The 19556-nt window shown below is 43.7% G+C and overlaps 1 protein-coding gene and 1 pseudogene across 3 annotated transcripts in view; both read left to right on the top strand.

Moving 5' to 3' along the window:
• Positions 1 to 19556, top strand: part of WDR70 (WD repeat domain 70) — a 292771-nt gene that overhangs the window by 133033 nt on the left and 140182 nt on the right. The window lies entirely within an intron of this gene.
• On the top strand, positions 6946 to 7065 carry LOC130334149 (5S ribosomal RNA; annotated as a pseudogene).

Below are 19556 nucleotides of genomic sequence, written 5' to 3'. Positions count from 1 at the left end.
CAAAGCTTATTATTGTGTGGACTGCCATCAATGATTGACACCCAACATTTGTTGGAGGCCAAGGAAGGTTGAACATCTAGGTGTTCTATAGAATATCTAAAGGCTTCACTTGGGGAACCAACCTGAATGTCTAATGTTTCAGGGTAAATAGGCAAACAAAATCCCATTAAAGTCTATGGAATTTTTACATTATCTGCTTTAACCCATCATAGCTCGTTATTAATAATGGACGTTATTTTGTCAGAGGAGAAAGATTGGAAGAAATAGTGCATGCATTATTTCTCCCGTTATTAATAACGGGCTATGACGGGTTAAAGCCTATAATGTAAAAATCCCATGGACTATAATGGGATTTGGTTATGGCCGATTTTCAGGGTTTTCATAACGGAACATATAACGGATCTTTAAAAACGGATGAATGTATAGTGTGAAAGCAGCCTGAGAGTGAAGGTCTTGCCTGTGATGAGATGACAGCTTTAAAGGGGTACTCAGGTGGAAAACTTTTTTTTTTTTAAATCAACTGGTGCCAGAAAGTTAAACCGATTTGTAAATCACTTCTATTAAAAAATCTTAATCCTTCCAGTACTTTTTAGGGGCTGTATACTAAAGAGAAATCCAAAAAATAAATGCTTTTCCTCTGATGTCATGACCACAGCGGTCTCTGCTGACCTCTGCTGTCCATTTTGGGAACTGTCCAGAGCAGCATGTGTTTGCTATAGGGATTTTCTCCTGCTCTGGACAGTTCCTAAAATGGCACCCTGGGCTTTAAGGACCAATGACGTTCCACAACGTCATGGCATTTTCCGGTCTCTGCCGCTCGCCGGGCAGAGATCGGAACTGGATGCCTACTGAAATCCTTCAGCAGGCATCCAGGGCAAACGCCGAGGGGGGCCATGTAGGCCCCCCATGTCGACGATCGCTGCAAATCGCTAGGGAAATCGCCCTTGTGATCTGCGGCGATACCGGGCTGATCGGGTCTCTGGGACCCGACCGCCCGGTAATTTCGCATGATCCCGGCTGTCACAGACAGCCAGGACCATGCTGGAGCCTAGGAGCGAGGTGGCAAGCCTTCCACCTCCTCCGATCCCCTGCGATCCGTCGGTTAGTTAACCGACCAATCGCAGGGGGGCGGTTACTTCCTCCCGTCCTGCCCGGCCCCTTGAAGTCTGGAGAGGACGGGAGGAAGACCATAGGACGGGGGAGTGCTGGGGACCGGTCCCGGTACTTACCTCGTCCCTGAAGACCCGGATCCTGGCGGCGGAGACGGCGGCGACAGGTGAGTTCCTCTTCAGCCGCGGTCGGGCCCTTTACAGCAATGCGCGTCGCCGTAAAGCGACATGCATTGCTGTAATGGGACCCTGTAAACTACAACTCCCAGCATGCCCAGACAGCCCTTGGCATCTGGGCATGCTGGGAGTTGCAGTTTTGCAACATCTGGAGGTCCACAGTTTGGAGGCCACTGTGCCCTTCCAGATGTTGCAAAACTACACATCCTCAGCATGCCCTTACTGTCCAGGCATGCTGGGAGTTGTAGTTCTGTAACATCTGGCCCTTCAGATGTTGCAGAACTACAACTCCCAGCATGCCTGGACAGTTTTGGTATACTGGGAGTTGTAGTTTTGCAACATCTGGAAGGGCACAGATTGGGAACCACTGTATTAGTGGTCTGCAAACTGTAGTCCTCCAGATGTTGCAAAACTACAACTCCAAGCATGCTGGGAGTTGTAGTTCGACAACATCTGGCTCTAAAGATGTTGCCGAACTACTACTCCCAGCATGCCTGAGAATGCTGGGAGTTGTGGTTTTGCAACAACAGGAGGCACACTGGTTGGGAAACATTGTCTGTTTCCTAACTCAGTGTTTCCCAACCCGTGTGCCTCCAGCTGTTTCAAAACTATAACTCCCAGCATGCACTGATGGACTGTGCATGCTGGGAGTTGTAGTTTTGCAACAGCTGGAGGTCCCCCCCACTGTGAATGTACAGGATACATTCACATGGGCAGGGGGCTTACAGTGAGTATCAGGCTGCAAGTTTGCGATGCAGCAAATTTTGCGCGGCAGCTCAAACTCGCTGTAATCCCCCGCCCATGTGACTGTAGCCTAAAAACACTACACTACCACAAAATAAAATAAAAAGTAAAAAAACACTACATATACACATACCCCTACACAGCCCCCCTCCCCTCCCCAATAAAAATGAAAGCGTCTGGTACGCCACTGTTTCCAAAATGGAGCCTCCAGCTGTTGCAAAACAACAACTCCCAGTATTGCCGGACAGCCGTTGACTGTCCAGGCATGCTGGGAGTTTTGCAACAGCTGGAGGCACCCTGTTTGGGAATCACTGGCGTAGAATACCCCTATGTCCACCCCTATGCAAGTCCCTAATTTAGGCCTCAAATGCGCATGGCGCTCTCACTTCGGAGCCCTGTCGTATTTCAAGGCAACAGTTTAGGGTCACATATGGGGTATCGCCGTACTCGGGAGAAATTGCCTAACAAATTTTGGGGGGCTTTTTCTCCTTTCACCCCTCATGAAAAGGTGAAGTTGGGGTCTACACCAGCATGTTAGTGTAAAAAAAAATGTTTTTTACACTAACATGCTGGTGTTGCCCCATACTTTTCATTTTGAAAAGAGGTAAAAGGGAAAAACGCCCCCCAAAATTTATAATGCAATTTCTCCTGACTACGGAGATACCCCATATGCGGGCGCAAAGTGCTCTGGGGGCGCACAAGGCCCAGAAGGGAGAGTGCGCCATGTACATTTGAGGTGATTTGCACAGGGCTGGCTGATTGTTACAGCGGTTTTGACAAACGCAAAAAAAACAAAACCTCACATGTGACCCCATTTCGGAAACTACACCCCTCACGGAATGTAATGAGGGGTGCAGAGAGAATTTACACCCCACTGGTGTCTGACAGATCTTTGGAACAGTGGGCTGTGCAAATTAAAAATTTTGTACAGCCCACTGTTCCAAAGATCTGACAGACACTAGTGGGGGGTAAATGCTCACTGTACACCTTGTTACGTTCCTAAAGGGGTCTAGTTTCCAAAATGGTATGCCATGTGGGGGTTATTTTGCTGTCCTGGCACCATAGGGGCTTCCTAAATGCGACATGCCCCCGAGCAAAATTTGCTCTCAAAAAGCCAAATATGACTCCTTCTCTTCTGAGCATTGTAGTTCGCCCGTAGTGCACTTCAGGTCAACTTATGGGATACCTCCATACTCAGAAGAGATGGGGTTACAAATTTTGTGGGGTATTTTCTGCTATTAACCCTTGCATACATGTGAAATTTGGGTGGAAACACACATTTTAGTGAAATTTTTTCAACATTTTTTTACATATGCAAAAGTCGTGAAACACCTGTGGGGTATTAAGGCTCACTTTATTCCTTGTTACGTTCCTCAAGGGGTCTAGTTTCCAAAATTGTATGCCATGTGGGTATTTTTTCCTGTTCTGGCACCATAGGGGCTTCCTAAATGCAACATGCCCCCCAAAAACCATTTCAGAAAAACGTACTCTCCAAAATTCCCTCGTCGCTCCTTCGCTTCTGAGCCCTCTACTGCGCCCGCCGAACACTTTACATAGACATATGAGGTATGTGCTTACTCGAGAGAAATTGGGCTACAAATATAAGTATACATTTTCTCCTTTTACCCCTTGTAAAAATTCAAAAATTGGGTCTACAAGAACATGCGAGTGTAAAAAATGAAGATTGTGAATTTTCTCCTTCACTTTGCTGCTATTCCTGTAAAACACCTAAAGGGTTAAAACGCTGACTGAATGTCATTTTGAATACTTTGAGGGGTGCAGTTTTTATAATGGGGTCATTTATGGGGTATTTCTAATATGAAGACCCTTCAAATCCACTTCAAACCTGAACTGGTCCCTGAAAAATTGTGATTTTGGAAATTTTGTGAAAAATTGGAAAATTGCTGCTGAACTTTGAAGCCCTCTGGTGTCTTCCAAAAGTAAAAAATCGTAAATTTTATGATGCAAACATAAAATGGACATATTGTATATGTGAATAAAAAAAAAATTATTTGGAATAGAGCTTCAAAGTTAGAAAAATGCAAAATTTTCAATTTTTTCATCAAATTTAGGAATTTTTCACTAAGAAACGATGCAAGTATCGACAAAATTTTACCAATAACATAAAGTAGAATATGTCACGAAAAAACAATCTTGGAATCAGAATGATAGGTAAAAGCGTCTTAGAGTTATTAATGCTTAAAGTGACAGTGGTCAGATGTTCAAAAAACGCTCTGGTCCTAAGGTGTAAAATGGCCTGGTCCTTAAGGGGTTAAGCCCCTATAGACTCATTATAATACAAAATTCAAGTTGGCTTTCTCTTATCTGAAATCTTGAGACTAAAATTGCCTTTGATCCACATGTAAGTAAGCACCCAGAATGTTATCATTTAACTGGTCTAGAGAAGAAATTGGGCTCTGGGTCCTGTACTTGTTCGTATTCTGGGGAAAACAAATTTAGCCTTTTTTTTTTAGAGCCGATAGAACAGACTTTTTTTTTTTTTTTTCTTCTCTTATTTCATAAATATTACAATTAAAATGAGCTTAGATTGTATTTCCTATGTTCCTTTGCTTTCTTTTCTCCCACGTTCTTCTAGTTAAATTTTTATCTCCCGGGCCACAAATGTCATTTGCATGACCCAAGATCTAGAGATACGGAGAATTTCTGTTCATGGACATTACTTTTTTATTGAACTCCAGTTGAGATTTTTGTAACTTTTATCTACTTCTCCTTGTATCCTATCCCGTTGTTGTTTCTCTGCATCTACTATTGCACATATTCACTTGTCACCAGTGTTTCAATGAATATTCTGTGTAAAAGGGCTTGGGACTATATCTTTTCCTTACCAGCTTGTTAAAAATCTGGGGTCAAATTTCCTGGTTTGGTGCCCCAGCCCTACTCTTAGTGGGCAGATCGGGTCGGCCACGCCACATTGGTTTCAGCTTTGTGGCTGTATTACTGCCCTTAAACTTCTGACTTTGAGAAGTTGTCTTTTTTTTTTTTTTTTTTAAACATATTTTATAGAATTTTTCTTAAATAAGAAAATCATAACAACTCATAACATAATAACACGTAGCCATGTATTCTACAGAGTACAGTATACAATGCAGAGCACATTAATCAGGCATGCCTATCCGTATGTAGCCATATACTGGTCTCAATCATCCCAGGCCAAAACCTGTCGAATGGTTATAATAAATTGCATTTTCCACGTGCCTAAGGGAGAAATAAATGCCACATTGTAGGAAGTTTCATATAGGGGAGTTCGGAAGAAGTTTTTATCCCCCTCCATATGGTACGATCAGTTTCAGGTAGACGAGATGTACTAGATGTAATGTCCCACTAACAAAGTTCGCTCCGTCTGAACAGTCCGCAGTCTTGAGAAGTTGTCTTTATGGTCTACTAGACAACTAAGCCACTTCTTGGAGAGGCGTAGGTCACAGAAGCTAGATATGGGGCGTCTTGGGAAAGGTAGCTATGGGGCTATGGTTTAAATGGGTACTCCGCTGCTCAGCTTTTGGAACAAACTGTTCCGAACGCTGGAGATGGCGGCGGGAGTTCGTGACGTCATAGCCCCGCCCCCTCACAACGTCACACTCCGCCCCCTCAATGCAAGTCAATGGGAGGGGGCATGACGACTGTCACGCCCCCTCCCATAGATTTGCATTGAGGGGGCGGTGCTACGACATCACGAGCTCCCGACTCCAGCGTTCGGACCAGTTTGTTCCAAACGCTGAGCAGCGGAGTACCCCTTTAAACCTATATTTTGACCCACTGTATATGGTCTTCCTGCATATTTCAAGAACTCGTTAATAAGATTTGGACTCAATGGTCCATGCCCAGTCAAATTTCTAAGAATGTACGCCTCAGTGTAAAACCTTTCATGGTACTCTGGTTGCACTGGGCAAAATGCTGGATATTTGTTGGATGGCCATGTGTCTTTAACCTTTTTCACATTTTATTTTGTGGCCTTATAATAAAAGTAAAAAAAATGTTTGTTCCAGGACCACACCGCCCCCCCCCCCCCCCCAATTATCATTTTGCACTTGGCACCCTATAATAGGAGTGTGAATCTTTAATGTTATAAAGCTTTGCTAATTTATTGAAAATGGAAAACTAAAGTGTTGCACTAACATAAGTATTCATACCCTTTACTCAGAATGTAGATGAAGCCCCTGTAGCAATGATTACAGACTCTCTTATTCTTGAGGATGATGTCATAAGGTGATGTTCTGCCATTCTTCTCTTCAGATCTTTTCAAGTTCTGTCAGGTTGGATGGGGACAATCAGTGGAAGCCATTATCAGGCCTCACTTTAGATGTTCCATTGGGTTCAAGTCAGGGCTCTGCCTATGCCACTTTAAGGGGTTGTTCCATCTCGTCAGTTGGCTTTTTCCAGCCACCTGTGGCTTGTTGGCACCAGTGGGAGGTGGTCGGGGAAACCGAAAGTAGCCAAAGGGGGAATGTTACGCAACTTCCCTCAACCCTGAGTAGGCTCTCAATGTCCCAGATGCTAAAAAACGCCCCCACAGCATAATGCTGCCACCCCCATGCTTCACTGTAGAGATGGTATTGGGCAGGTCGTGCCTGGTTCCCTACAGACATGACACACAGAAATAATGCCAAAAAGTTCCATCTTAAAGGGGTTCTCAGTCACGTGCCCCGGTGTTCTGAACATTTTGTTCAAAATCCTTGGAGCAGGGGGCAGTCATCGTGATGTTACGGTCACGCCTCTCGTGACGTCAGAACACACCCCCTCCATTAATTTCTGTTCATGATTGGAGGGAGCGTGGCGTGGCCATGATGTCACAGCCACTGCCGCTCGAACTAAGCAGCAGGACCCTCGCGATCAGACATCTTATCCGCTACCTAAGATGTCTAGCTGCGGCGTAACACCAGATTACCTTGTAGACACTGTCTACGGCTATCCTAAGCTGAACGCGCCTGCTCTCGTCAGATCGCAGACTGCTACCCAGCTTAGGGCCCGGTAAGTACTGGCATGGGAGACTGGCTGGGAATCCCGGGTGCCGTTGACACCAGATTACCTTGTGTTGCAAACTTCAGGCGGCTTTCATGTCTATTTCACAAAGTAGAGGCTTCTTTCTGGCCACTCTGCAGTTAAACCCAGATTGGTGGAGGCTTCAGTGATGGTTGACCTTCGGAAAAAAAAATTCTAGGAGGTCTGATACTGTGTCTCATAGAAAGTTGGTACATAAAATGTGAATGCTGGGACTAGAGGAAAGTATTTGTAAATGTGTTAGCAACTGGCTAAATACAGGATAGTACTTTACTCAGGTGAAGTCACAATCAGTAATGGGGTACTACAAGGGCCAGTATTGGTGGTGTTAGGGTGCATTCACACCACGTTTTTGCAATACAGTTCCTGTGTCAGGTTTTTGATGGAAAACGGATTCCTCAAAACCGGACTAAACTGTATCAAAACGTGTGTACAAATTTTAACCCACATACAGTTAAAAAACGTATACGGTTTGAAAAATTATGTCCGATTGCATCCGTTTTTGAAGAAAAAGCGTATATGTTTTTAACTTTTCACTCCATTATGAATAAAGTTTCACTTTTTTTATTGAAATTCCAATAAAAAAAACTGTGCAAAGACAAAAACCGGATGGTGAAAACCAGATGGAATCGTACGCACATAAAATTCTGTATGGTTCCCATTGACTCCCATGCTAAAAAAAACAAAAAAAAAACGTATATGGTTTAATATGGTTTTTCACCCGGACCAAAACCCGTGGTAGACTACGGTTTTGGGTATGGGGAAAAAGAACGGACAAAACCGTACAGGATGCAAAACCGAAGGCATCTTTTGGCATACGGTTTTCAATGGAGAGTCAATGTATACGGTTTTCACATTTAAAACGTATACGGGAACTGTATTGCAAAAACATGGTGTGAATGCACCCTTACAAAACAATGTTCTTTTGGCCTCCATTGGGTTTTAAGACAACAGAAAACCTTTCTTTTAAAAGTATGTATTAGTGTAGTCCACTGTGCTATACCATTGGAACCTATACACAACTGATGCCACTGTATACATCAATCGGAGATATATGTCAGGAAAGGTTTGCAATGTATTGGTCCAACATATGCTGCAAATGTAGAGTGCAGAAGACCTAAAGTTACCCATATACATGCAATAGCTGTCATTCACCTCTATCAGTACCTCTATACACATAATGGTTGACTCGACCGAGAGTCCTGTCCTGCCAAAATTAGTGGGTTCAGTAGACTTTTTCTTAAAGGGGTACTCCAGTGAAAACCTTTTTTCTTTTAAATCAACTGGTGCCAGAAAGTTAAACAGATTTGTAAATTACTTCTATTAAAAAAATCTTAATCTTTCCTGTACTTATTAGCTGCTGAATACTAGAGAGGAAATTCTTTTCTTTTTGGAATTCTCTCTGATGACATCACGACCACAGTGCTCTTTGCTGACGTCATTATGATAATAATAATAACAACTCTTTATTTATTGTTGTCCTTAGTGGAATTTGAACCCAAGGCCCCAGCACTGCAAGGCAGCAGTGCTAACCACTGAGCCACCATGCTGCCCTTGGCATACATCTGCTAATATGGACGTAGATGTCAGCAGAGAGCACTGTGCTCGTGATGTCATCAGTGTTCCAAAAAGAAAGGAATTTCCTCTGTAGCATTCAGCAGCTAATAAGTACTGGAAGGATTAAGATTTTTTAATAGAAGTAATTTACAAATATGTTTAACTTTCTGGCACCAGTTGATTTAAAAGAAAAAAGGTTTTCACCGGAGTACCCCTTTAATGTTTATGTGGGGTCATAAGGAAAAGTGGATTGAGAGGCCAGATTGTGTCTCACAAGGTAAATGCAGTTCAAGTTTTGTATATAGATAATATAGATATTCCACACAGTTGATGAATAACAGGCAGTTTTAGAGATTTCACTCCTTTATGTGCGAGGTAAATCACGTTTAGACGTCAGATCGCTCTCATTTGCCCAGTAAAATCATAAAGCTCTGTCTCCTGGATTAATACAGATGTGTTTTACTGGCAAACGTTACATCCAGTAACATGGAGCATTAATGTAAATACGTCCTTTATAGCACTCGCAGGGTAAGCAAAGTGGCAAAAAAGTCCATTGTAAAGGCCAGTAAAATATTGCTGTATACATAAGGCTTTGGGGGACCTCTTGCAAAGCAATAAATCCTGGGCCCCTCGGCTCGGCACTTGGAGAAGGTCTGGTCTTCATCTCATCAGGACTCGTGTAATTGCAGGGATTAGCTCAGGTGCTGCAAGTCCATTGGGTGGAAGTGAAGCAGCATGGGAAATGAATACGCTTCTTTTTGTGTTGTAAAGGCAATTTCATCTATTAGGGGAGACATGTTAATGTAGGGAGCTGGTTAGTGTTACTATGGTGAGCGATGGCTATCAGGTACCACTCAATCCCAACCCTTGAGAACCTGAGATATTTACAGCCCGGCCTAATCTGGGGCAGGGATCTTCATTTGAGGGACATAATGGTTGCATTAAGGGACCGAGTCTTGGGTTGCACCTTTGCTCCTCCAAGCGAGCATTCTGATACCATCTCCCATTGTAGTGAATTGTCCTGGTGCAAGATGTGAGAGTGTTTCTCGTCTTACTGCTGCCCTATTGCCTCCCATTAGTGGCGATCTTTGATGTTCATCTGATAAGCCTTTTCTTATGTTTACGGTTTACGGCTTTCTCCTACATATTAATGATAGGAGGGGTGGAGGCTAATGTCTTTATTAGTTTGGTCATTTCCTGCAGGTGTTTGGACAGGTTTTATCTACTAAACACCAACAGTGTCAGATAAGTTACTAATCTCAGTTTCATTGGACCCTTTGTTTTGTATCTTGAAATGGAAATAACCAACAAAACACCCTTTTGAAGCAGAAGGCAACTGGAACTATCAGAAGTTTATTTTAGTTAGTAGTCCCCTTTAACATCTTGGAACGACAGCTGTTTTGGCCCTTATGAAGCAGAGACTTTTTTTTTCTAATTTCTATCCCTTCCTCCCCAGAGCCGTAACTATATACAATTTTATGTCAATGCAGCCATACTGGCTTTTGTTTAACAATTTTTTTTATTTTTTACTGCAGCACGCCCCCCCCCCCCCCCCTCAATAATGTATTTAAAGAAAACTACAATCAGAAAATAAAAACAGATAAAATATATGTTGGTGATTTGTTCCCTTCAACATGTAAAGGGCGACATGAAGTCTCAATAGTTAGCACTAAACAGCCTGGACTCCAAACTGATACATTGTACATAGCTAGTCCTGCTCTCAGCTGAGAAGTGGAGACAATTGTATCCAGTCTAGACAATGCTCTGTGAGCTAAACATCCTGGACCCCAGACTGATACATTGTACATAGCTAGTCCTGCTCTCAGCTGAGAAGTGGAGACAATTGTATCCAGTCTAGACAATGCTCTGTGAGCTAAACAGCCTGGACCCCAGACTGATACATTGTACATAGCTAGTCCTGCTCTCAGCTGAGAAGTGGAGACAATTGTATCCAGTCTAGACAATGCTCTGTGAGATAAACAGCCTGGACTCCAGACTGATACATTGTACATAGCTAGTCCTGCTCTCAGCTGAGAAGTGGAGACAATTGTATCCAGTCTAGACAATGCTCTGTGAGCTAAACATCTTGGACTCCAGACTGATACATTGTACATAACTAGTCCTGCTCTCAGCTGAGAAGTGGAGACAATTGTATCCAGTCTAGACAATGCTCTGTGAGCTAAACATCCTGGACTCCAGACTGATACATTGTACATAGCTAGTCCTGCTCTCAGCTGAGAAGTGATACAATTGTATCCAGTCTAGACAATGCTCTGTGTGCTAAACATCCTGGACTCCAGACTGATACATTGTACATAGCTAGTCCTGCTCTCAGCTGAGAAGTGGAGACAATTGTATCCAGTCTAGACAATGCTCTGTGAGCTAAACATCCTGGACTCCAGACTGATACATTGTACATAGCTAGTCCTGCTTTCAGCTGAGAAGTGGAGACAATTGTATCCAGTCTAGACAATGCTCTGTGAGCTAAACAGCCTGGACTCCAAACTGATACATTGTACATAGCTAGTCCTGCTCTCAGCTGAGAAGTGGAGACAATTGTATCCAGTCTAGACAATGCTCTGTGAGCTAAATATCCTGGACTCCAGACTGATACATTGTACATAGCTAGTCCTGCTCTCAGCTGAGAAGTGATACAATTGTATCCAGTCTAGACAATGCTCTGTGTGCTAAACATCCTGGACTCCAGACTGATACATTGTACATAGCTAGTCCTGCTCTCAGCTGAGAAGTGGAGACAATTGTATCCAGTCTAGACAATGCTCTGTGAGCTAAACATCCTGGACGCCAGACTGATACATTGTACATAGCTAGTCCTGCTCTCAGCTGAGAAGTGGAGACAATTGTATCCAGTCTAGACAATGCTCTGTGAGCTAAACAGCCTGGACTCCAGACTGATACATTGTACATAACTAGTCCTGCTCTCAACTGAGAAGTGGAGACAATTGTATTTCAGTCTAGACAATGCTCTGTGAGCTAAACATCCTGGACTCCAGACTGATACATTGTACATAGCTAGTCCTGCTCTCAGCTGAGAAGTGGAGACAATTGTATCCAGTCTACACAATGCTCTGTGAGCTAAACAGCCTGGACTCCAGACTGATACATTGTACATAACTAGTCCTGCTCTCAACTGAGAAGTGGAGACAATTGTATCCAGTCTAGACAATGCTCTGTGAGCTAAACATCCTGGACTCCAGACTGATACATTGTACATAGCTAGTCCTGCTCTCAGCTGAGAAGTGAAGACAATTGTATCCAGTCTAGATAATGCTCTGTGAGCTAAACATCCTGGACTCCAGACTGATACATTGTACATAGCTAGTCCTGCTCTCAGCTGAGAAGTGGAGACAATTGTATCCAGTCTAGACAATGCTCTGTGAGCTAAACAGCCTGGATTCCAGACTGATACATTGTACATAACTAGTCCTGCTCTCAGCTGAGAAGTGGAGACAATTGTATCCAGTCTAGACAATGCTCTGTGAGCTAAACATCCTGGACTCCAGACTGATACATTGTACATAGCTAGTCCTGCTCTCAGCTGAGAAGTGGAGACAATTGTATCCAGTCTAGATAATGCTCTGGACTCCAATGCTCCAAAACATGAGAGGTTTACTTGGAATTTAAATTGTGAGCCCACTTGGGCCAGTAATTGATGTCAGTAAGGTAAAGCTCTGTACAGTGCTACATTATATGTTGGTGCTATATAAATAAAGGAATTCTCTTTCTGAACAGTCAGTGCCAAGACATAGCACGTGATTTGTTCACGAACTGTACACAGGAAAGATAGGAAAGGAAATAATTATTAGGAAAGGAATGGAATTTACTATAGAAAGGTCTGATGATATTGATGGTGGATACGATGACTGCAATCAAAAAATGTGATGGACGCTCATCTAGTAATAACCAGCATTGAGTTACTATTATGGGAAGGGTTGACCTTGATGTACATGGGTCTATTTCAACCTAAGTAACGCTGCCCATACACATTAGATAAGCGAACCCCGTGATTTTGGTGGGATTTGGTGGAAACTAGATTTCAACTTAATGGGGTACTCCGCCCCTAGACATCTTATCCCCTATCCAAAGGATAGGGGACAAAATGTCTGATCGACGGGGTCCTGCGGCTAGGACCCCGTGATCTTGGTGCAGCCCTCTGCATTCTGTGCCGGGTGCTGAGACGTGACTGACAGCCACACCCCTTCACAACATCATGCTACGCCCCCTCCATTACGCCTCCACCCATAGACATGAATGTAGGGGCATTGGGTGACATCACGAGGGAGTGTGGCCTTTGGATAGGGGATAAGATGTTTAGGGCCAGATTATCCCCTTAATTGATCCTTTAACCATTTTAATCGGTAGGGGTCCCAGTGCTAAGACCCCCACCTATCGGGAGGGGGAATTGGGTGACATCACGAGGGAGTGTGGCCTTTGGATAGGGGATAAGATGTTTAAGGCCAGATTATCCCCTTAACCGGTCCTTTAACCATTTTAATCGGTAGGGGTCCCAGTGCTAAGACCCCCACCTATCGGGAGGGGGCATGGCTTGACTTCACAAGGGGGTGTGGCCTTTGGATAGGTAATTAGATGTTTATGGCCGGAATATCCCTTTATCCGATCCTTTAACCGTTTTAATAAGTAGGGGTCCCAGTGCTAAGACCCCCACCTATTGGGAGAAAGTGCAGGGAGAAGCGCACACTTAGAGGCTTCACTCCCAGTCATCTTCTGAATGGCACCATAGATTTAAATATAAGGTACACTTTCTGGACAGCTCCTCACTGTTTACCATAGATCTGTCAGCTGAAGCCTCTAGGGGAAAAGCTGCGGGCGGAAATGTAACATTACATATGGTGCCTGTTCAAATCAATGGATCACCATGTAAAATATGGCCGGGCCAGGAGCCCACCAGAGCAGTTTTGACACGTGACAAATCCTGGCGTTTGTAAGCATGTGGGACTTGTAACACTTGACATGTAAGAGAAGGGAAGGTCGACCCTTTTTCCTGACGCTTCTCCTTTGGCTTCCTGATGAGCGGTGAGCTGCTGCGTAAATGTGCACACAGGGCATTGAACAGTCTTCCATCATTCTTGCTCCAGAACCTCAGAACTTGATAGATTTCGCTCTGTTTAGAGCCTCTTCCATTATGCTCTTTGGCAGCACAATGCAGAAGCCCAGGAACATCTGCACCTAAGAACAGCAGCACGGAGAAATATGGCTGAGAACTTATGGAAGCATTGATCTTAAGTACGCAATACAGAGCACTTTGGCACCCTGAGGATCTGCAGAGGTCTGAAGCAGCCACTTGTGTTGTGACGCAGGTTTAGCCTCATTGTGCTTTATCCCTGTTGTTTTCTGGCCAGTATTGTGTCTGGTTGAAGGACGTGAACTACTTTCCATTATTAATATGAAAATTAACCCCTTTTACCCTGGATACATCCTGGGCCATAATAAACACTTGGAGTATAGAAACAGAGAAGAAAACCGCACAGGCGCCTCGTGCATTAACCGGGGCGATGAAATTTAAGATAAAAGAAAAGGGGCCGCTCACCTGGAGCGTAAATAAATATGCACATCACCCTTATAGAGTACACAGTGCTTTTGTGCTCTTGCTGGGTCGCTGCTAGCCGTTGAATTGTGGAGGCTCAGAGATTCCGGTCGGCATGTAGAGAAATATATGTGAATGAAAAGATCCCGCTATAGGCGCTGCTTCTCCAGGCAGATGCACGGATTTGGCTACTTTCACACTGCCATTGCGCCCTGTACAGAACTGCCATTAAAGGGTACTCCCGTGGAAAACTTTTTTTTTATTTTTTTTTTTATCAACTGGTGCCAGAAAGTTAAACAGATTTGTAAATCACTTCTATTAAAAAATCTTACTCCTTCCAGTACTTTTTAGGGGCTGTATACTAAATAGAGAAATCCAAAAAGAAATGCATTTCCGGTGATGTCCTGACCACAGTGCTCTTTACTGACCTCTGCTGTCCATTTTAGGAACTGTCCAGAGAAGCATATGTTTGTTATGGGGATTTTCTTCTTCTCTGGACAGTTCCTAAAATGGACAGCAGAGGTCAGCATAGAGCACTGTGGTCATGACATCAGAGGAAATGCATTTCTTTTTGGATTTCTCTTTAGTATACAGCCCCTAAAAAGTACTGGAAGGATTAAGATTTTTTAATAGAAGTGATTTACAAATCTGTTTAACTTTCTGGCACCAGTTGATTTAAAAAAAAAAAAAAAGTTTTCCACGGGAGTACCCCTTGAAGCTCTCGTTATTTATTTTTTTATTTTTTAATAGCCATTATCTGTACAGGGCACAACGGGCAACAACGGTTCCCGATGGATCCCATTATAGTCAATGGAGTCTGTCAGGCAGCCGTTGTTTTGTAGCGGGAGAAAGAAACGATGCTTGCAGTATTTTTTCCCCGCTATTCTCCCCGGCTCCCTTGATGGCCGTCACACTGCCGTGTCCTAACTGCAATGTGAAGGAAGCCTTACAGCCGCTGTAGTTATTGCCTTTTATTGAAGTAAAGTTACTTTAAGTGTAACTGTGTGGGGAAGCAGCGCCTATAGCGGGATCTTTTCCTTCACTTGTGATAAAATAAAATAAGTAAATTTTTATTATGTATATTGGTTAAAACTTTTATATAATTTTTAGGTTCTCAAAGTACTTTTTCTCTGTCTTCAAAAGAAATAGGGCTATACTTTCCATCATTTTTTTTTAATTTTTTTTTTACAAAAGAGGAAATGCTTTTTAAAAGGGAACATAGGGCTGGGCGGTATACCGGTTCATACTGAATACCGAAATTTTTGGGCTGCACGATATGAATTTTTCCCATACAGCAATACCGGTTGGGACCCTCCCACTTGGGAATGAATTATCAGCCCAGCGCAGCGCTGTCCCCACATCGGGGAACTAATCATATGTTACCCGCCAGCGCTGTTCTGCTCCTCCCACCCAAATTAAGTTACCCGCCAGTGCTGTTTTGCTCCCCCCCACCAAATCATGTTACCCGCCAGCGCTGTTCTGCTCCCCCCCAGTTAATTATCAGCCCAGTGGGGTACTACTCACATGTGTCACCCGCAAGCACTGCCCTCCTCCTCTTTGTTGGAGGCCGCCGGCGCTGGAACTCTATACTATACACCAGTGGTCTCCAACCTGCGGACCTCCAGATGTTGCAAAGCTACAACTCCCAGCATGCCCGGACAGCCAACGGCTGTCCAGGCATGCTGGGAGTTGTAGCTTTGCAACAGCTGGAGGTCCACAGGTTGGAGACCACTGCTGTACGCTGTATCCCTATGCCCGGGCTGCAAAAGATAAAGAAAATAATCTTTAACTTACCTACGTCGGCCTTACGCTGTTCCTTGGGACTGGAACGTCGGACAGCTGTCAGCCTATCACCGGCCGGAGCGATGTCCCTCCCCGGCCAGTGATAGGCTGAGCCCACTGTCATGTAAGGAGCTCTGGCCGGCTTCTTACATGACAGTGCTTTTAACCTATCACGGGCCGGCCGGTGATAGGCTGACGGCTCTCAGACGTTCCAGTCCCAAGGAACAGCGTAAGGCCGACGTAGGTAAGTTAAAGTTTATTTTCTTTATCTTTTGCAGCCCGGGCATAGGGATACAGCGTACAGCGGTGGTCTCCAACTTGCGGACCTCCAGCTGTTGCAAAACTACAACTCCCAGCACGCCCGCACAGCCGTTGGCTGTCCGGGCATGCTGGGAGTTGTAGTTTTGCAACATCTGGAGGTCTGCAGGTTGGAGACCACTGGTGTACAGTATAGAGTTCCATCGCCGGCGGCCCCCAACAAAGAGGAGGAGGGCAGTACTTGCAGGTGACATATGTGAGTAGTACCTTAATTGGGGGGGGGGGGGGAGCAGAACAGCGCTGGTGGGTAACATGATTTGGTGGGGGGGAGCAGAACAGCGCTCGTGGGTAACATGATTTGGGGAGGAGGTGATGAAAGAAATACCACTATATACCGTGGAACCGCTACAAGTTACAAAAATACTGTGATACATTTATTTGGTCATACTGCCCAGCTCTAAGGGAACATTTTGTTAAAGTTGGGATAATGTTTTGATCGGTTGCTATCTGAATGTTCAGACCCTTGCAAATCTCTAGAGCGAGCCAATCTCTCCCCTTGTTGCAGGACATGTGCTATTAGGCTGCGTTAACATGATGGCATTTTTGAGCGAGAAGATTCTGGTGCAGCCGCCCCATGCGCACTGTTGAATATGTGAAATCTAAATTCCAGACTCTGCCGAGAGAATGAACCTGTTTAGCGGAGATCCTATGATGACTGTTTCTATCGATCGTGATGGTCTGGACTGAAGCCAAACTAGTCTTCTCTTTGACATATCAAAACTTTCTTTAGGTTCATTGGGAAAGGACATCCATGGCACTGACTAGAGGTGAACCAGACAAGCTATTTATTGAACACAGGTGGCCTTGTCCAGTTACCTGCATTTAGTAAAGAAGTTTGCCTTGTTTAAAGGGATACTCCACCCCTCAACATCTTATCCCTATCTAAATGATTGGATGTAAGCTGTCTGATTGCAGGGGGGGTTTGGCTGCTGGGACCCCCCACGATCTCCAGCCGGCACCACAGCATTCTGAAGATGGAAGCTTGGAGCTTCGGTGTTCGTGACATCGTGGCACGCCCCCTCCATTCATGTCTATAGGAGGGGGTTCGACGGCTAGTACATAGTCGTCAAGGGTTCCTACCATAGACATGAATGGAGGGAGCACGACGGCTTTGGACACCCGTCATCCGTTAAAGGGCAGTATTCGCTCCGTACATGAGATGACTGGGGGGCTGTTTTGGAGATCGCGGAGGGTCCCATCGCCGGACCCTGCGATCAGACATTTTATCCCCTATCCAAAGGGGCGGAGTACCCCTTTAACTCTAGTGCTGTGGATTTCCTTATACTTATGGCCCTATATAGACTGCTCTTATTTCTGCACAGAGCACCACCGATGGATCGTACATAACCCCTATTCCCGTAATTGCGCATGTATGTGCTGCTGTCATTTCCAGCCGAAATAACTTTGGTCTAAGGATATGGCAGTACTGACTAAGCTTTATTTATAGTAATGCTTTAACGTGTAAATCTAACCTTGATCTCCTGCACATTTTGCAAAGATGGGTGCAGAGAGATACAGATTACACTGGGCAGTACAGCTGTGAAGGTAAACGTACAATGCCCAGGCGGTTCCATGCACAAGCCTTTTTTTTTTTTTGCACAGAACTTGTTGAGCGTCGTACATTTACCTTAGCAGCTGCACCGCCCAGCGTGAGCTGCATCTCTCTGCAACCATTCTTGTATAGAGGAAGGGAGACCATGGCTTGACTGACACTTGGTGCATTCGAAGTGGAACTTTTTTCATCAAACATAAAAAAAAAAATATATGTATATATATATATATGTGTATATATATATATATATATATATATATATATATATATATATATATATTTATGTCTTCTACAGGGTCAGCACCGTACAGCATAGTCATGTGACTTGTCATCTGGGATCACACAATTCCTGGGAACATCAGAGATATGACACAAGTACTTTGTACATATTGTTCGGGAAGGCAGAAATGGTAAAATGCCGTTTCTGCCCCAATAAATAAAGAGTAATAAAAATGTATATCACTTTCCAATCAACTTTATATTTATAATAGCCTATTATATTAATTTATTTTATAATATAATAAATATATTATATTTTTATGGAATAACCCACCAGTGTAGCAGAGAATCCTGGCCCAGGGGGTGATTTAGTGATACCCTATTAGATTTGATGATTTTGTACAGGAGGAAAAAAGAAAAAGCTATTGTGTACTGCAAAACACAGAACAATAATAAAGGTTTGAATGGTAAGAAGGCAAAAATTTTAAAGATCTTAAGGTCCTGAAAGCCAAAACTGTGCTAGCTCTGAAGGGGTTAAAGCAGCTCAAACTATACCATAGAACTCCATTTTAAAATAACCGTATACAGGTTGGATACGTTTTTTGACCGGGACACAAAACCGTAGTAGACTACAGTTTGGTGTACCGTTAAAAACCGTGTAAACCCGTAAATGATGTAAAACGTACACAATCTGATGCTACGGTTGGCACACGGTTTACAATTAAAGGTCTTTATATATGGTTTGCAATACGGTTCGATACGGTTTTTTCAATGAAACCGGATACTGCAACCGTATTGCAAAAACGAGATGTGAATGCAGCCTTAACCAGGTTATTATGGCTACTTACAACCTGTAATACAGCTAATAGACTGTAGGGCCTTTACTGTACCTCCATGTGCCTCTGATTTCATATGGAGACCGGAAATGATGTCCATACGAAAGAATGAATGTTTGTGGCGCATACCCCACGTATGAAAACTTCTTTCTTTATTACATTATTCCAATGGATGTAATCGTGAAAAACACAAGGAAATTCTGTTCATCTCTATCTACGGATGTATTAATCCCTCAACCCGTCCCTGACCCCCATATTTTCCTCAATTTAGATCTTTCTCTAACGTTTTCTCCTTCTTGCCTTCTAAGACCCATAACTTTTTTTTACATTCCCACAGGCTGAGTTGTATGGAGGATTATTTTTTGCAAGACAAATTGTACTAATTACATTTTGATTGAGTGATAACATTTTGATTGAGTGATAAATCACATTGGCAGTTCCCAGACACCTTATCTCCCAGCTCTATTTGTATAATGCTACTGCTGCTATCTCTATGGGATCAGGATGTATAGTAGTTATAATCCTTTCCTCCAGCTCTATCTGTATGCTGCTGCTACCATCTCTGCGGGATCAGCATATATAGTATTTATGTGCCTCCCCTGAGGATGTTTTTGCATGTTGCATTTTTGCCAATCGTTTTCCCATAATTATTCCGGCGTAGTGACAAAAATGGTGACATT

This window comes from Hyla sarda, chromosome 1 (genome assembly GCF_029499605.1).
Source record: "Hyla sarda isolate aHylSar1 chromosome 1, aHylSar1.hap1, whole genome shotgun sequence".
NCBI lineage: Eukaryota > Metazoa > Chordata > Amphibia > Anura > Hylidae > Hyla > Hyla sarda.
The sequence above is the reverse complement of the archived record's forward strand: the minus strand, read 5'-3'. Positions and strand labels throughout refer to the sequence as shown.